The sequence below is a fragment of the Nycticebus coucang genome, chromosome 16 (assembly GCF_027406575.1).
Source record: "Nycticebus coucang isolate mNycCou1 chromosome 16, mNycCou1.pri, whole genome shotgun sequence".
NCBI lineage: Eukaryota > Metazoa > Chordata > Mammalia > Primates > Lorisidae > Nycticebus > Nycticebus coucang.
The window spans coordinates 19,238,476-19,249,551 of record NC_069795.1 but is presented as its reverse complement, the minus strand read 5'-3'; positions in this window follow the sequence as shown (position 1 = coordinate 19,249,551).

Sequence of the window (11,076 nt, the reverse complement as noted above, 5' to 3'; positions counted from 1 at the left end):
AGGGAGGCTGAGGAAGAGAATCACTTGAGCCCAAAGAGTTTGAGGTTGCTCTAAGCTATGAAGCCACAAGCTATGACACCACAGCACTCTACTGGGGGTGACAAAATAAAACTCTGTCTCAATTAAAAAAAAAAAAAAGGAGAGAACTGTATGGAGAAATAGATATATCCACTATTACAAATGGAAACTTTATCAACTCCTCTCTGAGTAACTGATAGTTCAAGTACGCAGGAAGTCAATAAGGATAATAGTTGACCTGAGCAGCACTATTGACCAGCTGAATCTAAGTGCCAGCTATGGAATCCAAAATGGAAGCCTGCACATTGTTCTAACATGGAACATATGTCAAGCTTACGTGGCACACACACCAACATCAACCATGAACACATCCGAAAACATCCAAAAATAGTAATGTTTTCAGATTATGCTGGAATTTAACTAGAAATGACACAAAGATACCTGGAGAACTCCAAATTATTTGGAAATTCACACTAGATAACTCGTGAGTCAAAGATGAAGTCTTAAGAGATAATTAAGTATATTTTGAAGTGAATGAAAATTAAAACTCATCAAAATTGGTGGGACGCAGTGAAAGAGGTAAATTCATGGCAGTAACTGCATATCTTAGAAGAAAAGAAACATCAAACATCAGGAACAGGGAAATTCATGGCGGTAACTGCATATCTTAGAAGAAAAGAAACATCTAACATCAGTAATTTAAGCTTTCACCTTGGGAAACTCGAGAAAGAAGAGCAATGTAAGGCTGAAGCAAGCAAGGAAAAAATAATAAAAATAAGAGCAGAAATTATTGAAATTGAAAACAAGAAGTTAATGGAGAAAATGAACACAATCAAAAGCTGAACTTCAGTTAATAATACTGCATCATTACTGGTTTAACAATTGTGATGAATGTACTGTACTAATGTAAGGTGTTACTAGTAGGAGAAACCAGATGTGGAACTCTGAACTCTTCGAATCATCTCTGAAATTTTTCTGTAAATCCAAAACTGTTATAAGAATAATTTTTTTTTTAATTAAATATCTGGTTTGAGAGGGTGAACTCATTACTAAGCTAGTGGCAGTACCTGCTTTTTCCAAAGCTTTGAGAACAACACTAACACCCATATTTTAGGGATGGCTCAGATCAGAGATGGCCGTGGCATGTTTTAGGTTCCTTGAGTGTGAAACCGTCTAAGATCTTTCAACAGTCACCTCTTATCCATTTCCAAATGGGGCAGGATATAAATACGTTTATAGCTTTTAAAAGATCATGTGTAAAAGGGGCACAAACACAAGGGCATGGAGAAAAGAAAAGACAGAAAGATCCCTCCGAAAATAGCATTTATAAAAGTAAAAGTTCAGCATGACCTGAGCCTTGCAAAAACTGCTTAGGTTGACAAGAGCTGACTTATTATTTTTTTTTTTTTAACTAATTTTGAAAGGAGGGTAAGTAAGACGTACATGGATTGCATAATGTCAGCGTTAGGAAAGATAGGGTATTATATTGTCCTATCACCTAGTTTTGACTTCTGGGAACAGGAAAGCCCCAAATAACAGGTGTTTAAACAAGGTGGAAAGCTGGTTTCCTTCTCATTTCAAATTTGGAGGCAGATTGACCAGAGCTTGGTCTCCTTGTCTGTAAAACAGATAACCTGTGGCACATCACTATTACTTGGATTTTGAGTAGGGAATGAGTTGGGCATAAATGACAAAACAAGCTTTATGAATGTGGACAGAACTTAACTCTTAGGGGTACGGACTTTGTACCCCTAGGATTCTGGTTAAGAGAAAGAGAGTTTCAGAGGTGAGTCTGGGAAGTATCAGAAACGCCCCTAGATGAGGACAGAGGGTGGACCACACATTCATATTTCTGTTTCAACTTTATCTTTCTTACAATTTGTAGTACATCTTTGAGACTCAGATCGTGTATTAGTCTTGGTTTTAATTGTACTCTGAGTGTCTACCATTTTTGTGCTTATGGAGATCTGTGATGCAAAGTTTTGGAGTGGCTGCATTAGGAGTTGCTCCCCAGATGTTACTTTAAACTTGAAGTGCTTTTTCAAAGCTCCTGAAAGGAAGTCTTGTTGAAGTTACTAAGGAGCTCCTAACACTAACAATTTGTTGACATACTGCCTATGTTTTTTAACCTTCTGTCTAATGGATGTTGGGATAAGTCCCTCTCCCCTAGAAGTAGAGAGCATCCGAAAGAACCAATAATCTGTAAGAGACTAGGCTACATCTAGCAGATGAAGTGGGAAACAGTGGAAGAGTTCATTGTTCCTTGAAACCAAATTTCATGGCCAGTATCCACCAAAGAAAGCCAAGGTACATCAGGTAAGACTGCTTTCCTTAGGGAAGAATATAGTAGCCCAGGCATCTTCTGATATCTATAAATAGTTTACATTGTATGCAACTTGCTTTGGAGCACTGTTTTTCTAGCCTTATATTTTTTCATACTTTCTTATTCTAATTGCATCCCGGATGTGTCATTGTTCAGAGAGCACTAACATCATACAAATCTCCAGGGGTCATCCTCACTTTACAGGTGAAGAAATTTGCAGAGTCAGCACATTTACTCTGCGAATCAGTGGCAGTGACAGGGTTCAATCTAGATCTGTCTGGCTGCAAAGGCAATGCTCTATTCCTCACAACCCACGGGCTTCCTCCCCAAAGTACTCCTTTGTTTTGACTTTCACTATAAAAGGCTTATGGATTTCACTGTTCCTTTTTACGCCAAGCAAGCAGCTCTACAGCCTGAGTTGCACAATTAGCAATTCTATAGCTAAAAAAAGGATGTTAAAAAAAGTCTATAAAACCATCTTGTGGGAATGGGGCTTAGGATGTTCATTTACAGAGTTCTTTCAGCTGGGGTTTGTGTGATGTATGCATATGTTTGTGTGCCTATATTTAGACTCATGCTTATGCACACAACCCCCACCAAACCCTCTTTGAAAAAAGTACCAAAGATCTTTCTAATTGGCAACATGTAGAACCCAGCTAGGGCCTGCTAAACAAAATGACAACTGCAATAAAAAAATAGCCGGGCGTTGTGGCAAGCGCCCGTAGTCCCAGCTATGTGGGAGGCTGAGGCAAGAGAATCGCTTAAGCCCATGAATTTGAGGTTGCTGTGAGCTGTGACGCCACAGCACTCTACCCAGGGTGACATTTTGATTCTGTCTCAAAATAAACAAAGAAACAAACAAACTAGAAACCAATGTAATGAACTTCAGGCTGAAATTCCTCAAATATAAGGTTTTGAGTTGCACACAAGCCATTTTTATTGTGTTATTTTTAAAATTTAGAGTTTTTACATTTCATTAAGTTTAATGTACGACATTCATATTTCGAGAAAAGCTTGCACAAAGGCATGACTTTTTTGAAGAAAATATAAGGGGTATCACATGTAGAGAGATTTAAAAACAGAGTGAAACTGAAGCCAAAAACTAAAGCCGTGTTTTCAGAAAAAACTTGTTCCCTGTGGACTTTTTTTTCTCCCTGTATAAAGAAATAAGATTCTACTCTACTCTCCCTGCAACTCCCAGGGAATAAAATATCCATCTAGTAGGGAATGGAACTTAGAAAGCTAAAAACACCCTTTGACTTCTGATATTCTATTTTTCTGAGGGTTCCTGTATCTCCTATTACAAGTTTGGCAAAATGTTTGCCCTTTGATGTTTTAACTTTTCCCACCTGTTGCTGCACTTGAGAAGTGAAAAGACTAAGTTTGAACATAAATTTGGATGTACATTTCCAGTTTTCCCAAAGGAAAAAAGTTGTAAGACACTGAATAAAATGCTTAGTAGACTACAGAGTCTTTTAAAATATTAGCCACTGAACAGAGTTATTACAAACTTATTTATGAGAGGACGAAATTACTGTCTTCCATAGATCAGCATTTTATAAAAACTTGCGCCCATTAAAACCATATTTTCCCTCTTCCATTCTTTAAACCTGAATTAATACTGAATCTTCACTCCAGTGAATGCTCACTCTGCTCTTTGGGACGTTTCTTCTTTTCTAATATACAGCCGTGGTAGGCAATATACAAAATGAAGAAATGAGAATACATAGCAATACACAAAGACAAAATATGGATCCATGTAGACTGGTAAACAGCACTCAGACAGGACAGGTGAGTGGGCTGAAGAGCTAGGGCTGTGGGAAGTGGGGCGCCAGACAAATTCCTCCACAAGGAACAGAAGCCAGACTTAGCCCAGCACTAAAGCTGAGGCTAGTGTGGCTGCTCTGTCCCTGATGTATAAGCCAATATCCAGAGACAGCAGGGTTTACAGCAGGAAAAGAGTTTGTTCTGTGGAGTGCTGAGTGGGGAGACAAGAGAAATCGCTCCAATCTGCCTCCCTGAGAATTGAGGAGGGGGACAAGGTTTTTAAGGACAGTTTGGTGGGCAAGAAATTAGGCAATTGGGGTCTGTTGATTGGCTGGTTTCAGGGTGGAGCCATCAGTTTTTTGGTATGGGCCACTGTCCAGGAGGGTCAGTAACTGGAATGCAGAACGTTGGGTGGAGGGTCCAAGAGCAGTCGATCAGTTTCTTGATCTGAGTGGGTCCGTTAGTGGATTTGCAGGACCTGGGAGAGATCTCAGAAGCTACTCCAGGGTGAAGAAGCAAAAGGCAACAGTGGTTATTATCAAGCCAGTGAGGGGACAAGGGCTGATTATTTTCATTATTTTAGGTAATCCTGCTCCTTTGTAGAGTTCTGGGTGGGGGTGGGGTGGGGCTTACTCTATTTCTTGCCTCGCACCTGTTTATCAATTTGTAAGGGCAGGTTCACTATTTTTTCTGTTTCCTGGGAGAGCCCTCACTAACAAACTCTCTCGAGTGGAGCTATTTTGCCTCTGATATTCCTTATATAACAGGGTGAAAACATGAGACTCATGGGTTTTCTTTTTGTTTCCAAACCATTTTCCCACCTTTCTTTTTTTTTTTTTTTTTTTTTTATTTTTGGCCGGTGCTGGGCTTGAACCCGCCACCTCCGGCATATGGGACCGGCGCCCTACCCGTTGAGCCACAGGCGCCGCCCATTTTCCCACCTTTCTTAGGGAGGTGAGGTGAAGGTGGAGGAAAGATTTCACTTACACCTTTGCAACTAAGGTTCCCTGGCTTGAAAATCGCCATCCTCCTCAATGCTGTCATTTGTGACATCCTGAGAATTAACTCTAGGCTGTCAACATTTGTCTCTATTGTACGCCTGTCACAATTACCAGGAACTTTAACAATCAGTGCGACTGGATATTTGGTGGTGTCACATAGTTAGTGTTAGTTGTTTTAGAAGTTATAATGTAGCGTGGACATGTCATTTAAAAGAGTCCTTTTATTTACAGGTGCAATCTGATATATTTTTATGTATAAACATGTGGTGCTTGGATTTGCTTCCAATGGTAAAAACACAATCAACCTTGATGTAGGATAACATTTAGAAATAAACATATCCTACATCAAGCACACAAAGTGAATTCAGTGTGAGTTTAAAATGACTTGCTTTTCTTCCAGAGGCTTAAGGGACCTGGACCCCCCTGGGATACATGCAGAGTTTGCTTCCCTGGAGTTATTCCATAAGCCATTTCTCTGAAGCTGTGCACCCCGTGAAGCCTGAGATCAAAGGGCATGTGCCCTTCCTCAGAGATACAGGCCAGAGGGTTGATGTATGTTAACAACATATTGTCAGAGGTCTATAGGTGCTCTGCCCTGAGGAAAAGACACAGTCGTTACTTCATACTGAGTAAACTGAGTGAATGCTTGAAGATACTCTTCCATTAACTCTGTTCCTCTGTGGCTACTTGCTTCTTTGTGATCTTTATTTAAATGCCTGCTCAGAAATTAGTCAGTGTTTAGAAGAGGTTTACTACAAAAGTGACTGTATTGATCTGATAACAAAATATTTCCTTTCAAGTTAATTTCAGATAGGTAAAATAAGATAATGATAGGACTAACAGATGATAGATTGAGTGTGTATGTAACTAAAAAAGTATAAAATCAAAACCCTGAATAAAGCTTTTCGCTACACGCCATCCCACCTCATGTAGTCTGTTTCTTGACTTAATAATTACAGGAGCGAGTTTACACCCACGGCAAAGCTGCTGTTCGTTCGCGTCTCTGGTCATGCAACACTTGAGTCTGTAATTACTTGGATGGGTGATGTATACGTGGAGGTTTATTACACCTTTCTCTTTATTTTTGTATATGTTTAAGGTTTTCCATAATAATATAACATTAGATGAAATCTCTGTGAGTATCCCAGCCACCTGCATGGTCTCTGAGCTGCTTCACTGGAGCTCCCAGCTCCACTGGGACCACTCAGTGTTATGGTTGTACTTGACCTTGTCAGAGTCAAGTACAATTTCTGTCAATTGTCAGAAATTACCACCTCCAAAATCACCATGTCAAGCATCTCATGCTCATCCCATGACTGCCTGTATTTCAAGTTCACATATTCTAGCAAATTCCAGCATTCTCCGAACTCCTTAAGAGCTCCTTCATTTCATTGACCCAACCACCACATTCTCTTGTCCCCCAGTATCCCTCCGTATTCACTTTCTCGTCTACCTTAAATGACACTGTTGACTATCCTTGCAGTGCCCTCAACTCCCTTGATGTTTTTCTTTCTGACATACCTGACTAAGGAAATCCCTACACTAGTTAAAACCCCCCATCTGCCATCTCTGGGCCTGTCCTTGAGCAGGTGAACGCTGTGAAAGAAAATTCACTTAAATGAGCTGACTGATTACTCTTTAATTTCATGTTTACAACATTCAGTGAGGCACTCAACACTGTCCAGTAATTTATCAACATTTTCCTAATAAGTTTGATTACCTACCAAGATGACCAGTTCTTCAGCCTTTCTCCTTCCATCAAATCTCCTTCAGCTGATGACTTGCCTGAGGCATCACAAAGCAATAAAATTCATCTAAGAGAAATGCCTTATCTCCTTATTACCAAATCTTCAACCTCCCACACCTGCAGCCTCTTCATCTTCCCATCTCCTCCTTCCTCCTGCGGGAATGCCCATTTCCCCACATGCTCTCAGAATAATTTGCCTTTCCAGCTCCTTCAATGAGCTGCCTTCTCTCTGCTTTACTAACCTACCAGCTTACTGGTAGATTATGGATCATTCTAATTGGCCTACAATCAGGATTGAGGCTTGCAGTGACTTCTGGAACTGAAATCTGCATATGAATAATCTGGACATCTTGTACAAATATAAATTATGATTCAGTAGGTCTTGTGCAGGGCCTGCAGTTCTGCATTTTTCACAAGCTCTGAGGTGCATTGGGCGGGTTCCTACATCTATTCTTGTTTTTTTTTTTTTTTTTGTAGAGACAGAGTCTCACTGTACTGCCCTCGGGTAGAGTGCCGTGGCGTCACATGGCTCACAGCAACCTCTTAACTCCTGGGCTTACGTGATTCTCTTGCCTCAGCCTCCCGAGTAGCTGGGACTACAGGCGCCCGCCACAACGCCCGGCTATTTTCTGGTTGCAGTTTGGCCGGGGCTGGGTTTGAACCCACCACCCTCGGCATATGGGGCTGGCACCCTACTCACTGAGCCACAGGCGCTGCCACCTACATCTATTCTTTAAAAGGCAAGGCTTTAGAATCCAAGTAACAGGCTTTCACAGGGTAGAGGTACAAGCAGAAAATCCTCATAAGAAAATACAGAGGAAAATTTTCATGACACTCAATGTGGCAGTGATTTCTTGGCTATAACACCAAAAGCACAGGCAACAAAAATAGACAAACTATACTAAATCAAAATTAAAAATTTCTGTTTTAACAAAAGACAATCAACAAACTGAAAAGGCAACTTACAAAATAGGAGAAAATACATGCATATTATGTATCTAATAAGGACTTAATATTTGTAATGTATATTACGAATACCTAAAACTCAACAATAAAAAAAATCCAACCCAATTTTATAAAATTAGAAAAAGACTTGAATGGACATTTCTTCAAAGAAGATATACACATGATCAAAAATCACAAGAAAAGATGCTCAACAGTACTAATCATTAGGGAAATGTAAATGAAAACCACAAAGAGATACCATCATACACACATTAAGACAGCTACAATCAAAACATTGGAAATAACAAGTGTTGGTGAGGATACAGGGACATTGGAACGTTCGTGTACTGTTGGTGCGAGTGTAAAATGGTGCAGATGCTGTAGAAAACAATATTGTTTTTAAAAAAAATTGAAAATAAAATTACGAGATGATCTACCAACTCCACTGTGGGATATATTTCAGGGTATCAGAGACATAGTTGTACACCGTTATCCATAGCAGCATGATTCATAGTAGCTAAACGGTGGAAGCAACCCAAGAGGCTACTAATGGATATATAAAATGTGATATGTGCCATACAAGGCAATATTATTCGGCCTTGGAAAGGAAGGAAATCCTGACACCTGCTACAACATGGATGAACCTTGAGGACATTATGCAAAGGGAAATGTGCCAGTCCCAAGAAGACAAATGCTGTATGATTCCACTTATAAGAGGTACCTAGTATAGTCAAAATTATAGAGCTGGTAGGTAGCATGGTGGTTGCCAGAAGCTGGAGGGTAGAGAGAACAGGGAGTTGCTTAATGGGCACAGAGTTGTAGTTTTGCAGAGCGAAAAGACCTTTGGAGATTGGCTGCACAATAGTGTGAATTAACTTAAGACTACTGAATTGTATACAGTTGTCCCTTGGTATCCATGAAGGACTGGGTCAAGACCCCCCTTGGATGCCAAAATCCACAGAAGCTCTGGTCCTTATATAAAATGGCATAGTATTTGTGTATAACCTACACTTATCCTCCCCTATACTTAAAAGCATCTGTAATTACCTCTAGAAACGAATACTATATGAATGCTTTGTAAATAGTTGCTATACTGTATTTCTTATTTGTATTATTTTTTTAATGTTGTATTGTTACTTTTTATCATTGGTTTTGAAAAACAACACTTTGATATGCAGTGAGTGGAATCCACAAGTACAGAACAAGCAGTTACGGGAGAGGTGGGGCTGGGGGAAGTACTTAAAAATGGTTAAGATGGTAAATTTTATGGTAAGTGTATTTTTGTCTCAACTAAAAATTTACAAATATTTCTTCAAATAGCATGGCGCAACCCCTTTGAAAAACACTGTGGCACTTTCCAGTGAAATTAAATGTACATTTTACATAAGATCTAGCAATTCCTCTGCTATGCTTTTACCCAAGAAAATTGAAAGCATGCACTCAAAATGACTTGTGTATGAATGTTCACAGCAGCTTGATTAACAACTCCAGAGTGGAAAAACAAATTGTGGTATTTATATAATGAAATGCTTTTTTAGCAAGAAAAAGGAACACCCCCCCCCCTTTTTTTTTTTAGAGACAAGGTCTCTCACTCTGTCATGCAGGCTGGAGTGGCACAATCACAGCTCACTGCAATCTCAAATTCCTGATCTCAAGTGATTCTCCTGTCTCAGCCTCCCAAGTAGCTGGTACTACAGATGTGCAACACTGTGCCCTGCTATTTTTTTTTTTTTTGTCTTTTGCAGAGAGAGGGTCTCACTATGTTGCCCAGGCTGGTCTCGAATTTCTGGTCTCAAGCAATCCTCTTGCTTTAGCCTACTGAAATGCTGGAATTACAAGTATTAGCCACTGGCTGGAATGAACTTTTTTGTTAAAACAATCCAATGCTTGGTGAACAGAATGAACTATTGATATACATACCATGGAAGAATTTTTAAAATATTATGAGTGAAAGGAGCCAGAACAAAAAAGTCCTTACTATATGATTCCTTTATATGAAATTCTCACATAGACTAAACTAATTTACCAGGGTGGAAAACTGATCAGGCCCAAGGGAGGGAACAATTGACTGCAGAGGGACCCGAGGTGCCTGGAGGGGTGGAAGTGTTCTGTATCTTAATTGTGCTGGGGGCCACATCCACAATTAGCACTGGAGGAAGTGAAAGCCAGTTCTCCAGATTCTAATAAAGGCAGCAAGAGAAACATAGTATGAAATTTTCTTCTTCTAAGTGCTTGGCTTTCTGCGAGAATATCGATTTGTTCCCTGACATCTTCAGTGAGGTACTTGGAGAACTCTCACTGAAGCTATTCACATACGTGAAACTGGGGAGTTGTGCGTCTGGTCTTCCTGAGTGCCGTTTTCCAACATTTCCCCTGATCATGCTGGACTCAGTAATCCTTGTATCTTTTATTCCTCTTTTTCCCTTGACTTCTCATCCCTCCCAAACATCAGACCCCTGCCTCTGTTTTCAAAATAACTTCTGAGTCCATAGTAACGTAGAGGCTGACATAATTTACCACCAAATTCGAGTCCAGTGAAATTCCCATCGCCTGGCTTGAAGTTGATCTTTCTGCATCCCAGACACATTTTTCTTTTTTTTTTTTTAGACAGAATCTCACTCTGTTGCACCAGGCTGGAGTGCCATGGTGTCAGCCTAGCTTACAGCAATCTCAAACTCCTACGTTCAAGACCTTCCTGTCTCAGCCTCCCAAGTAACTGGGACTACAGGCACTGCCACAACACTCAGCTAAGTTTTCTGTTTTTAGTAGAGATGGGTCTTGCTCTTACTCAGGCTGGTCTTGAACTCCTGAGCTCAAGTCCAGGAAGCCTCCTGACTCGGCCTTCCAGGGTGCTGGGATAACAGGTGTGAGCTGCCGCATCCAACCCCCAGAAGCATTTTGATTCATCTCTTCTGATTCCTCATCAAGCCCTGTGTTGTGGTCATGCCAGGCGTCCTCTCTCTTCCACTGTCCTTATAACTTGCATCTGCCAGTGACATTGCTTCTAGTGTTACTGAGAAGATAAAGCCATCAATTGTGACGCCCTCAGTTATACATTTTTTCCCCTTGCTCTGGCAGTTCCAGCTTTACTAGCAGCCTACCCCTGACTAGGCGCTCCTCTTCTTTCTGTTCACTCCTGGGAGGGTCCGTTTCACATATCTGCCATTCATTGTCATCAAGGCTTTCAATATCTCTCATCCCAAGATACTCCAGATCTCTTATACGAGTTGCTGTCCTATTTACCAATTGTAGTAATTATTCCAATTGTACCACTT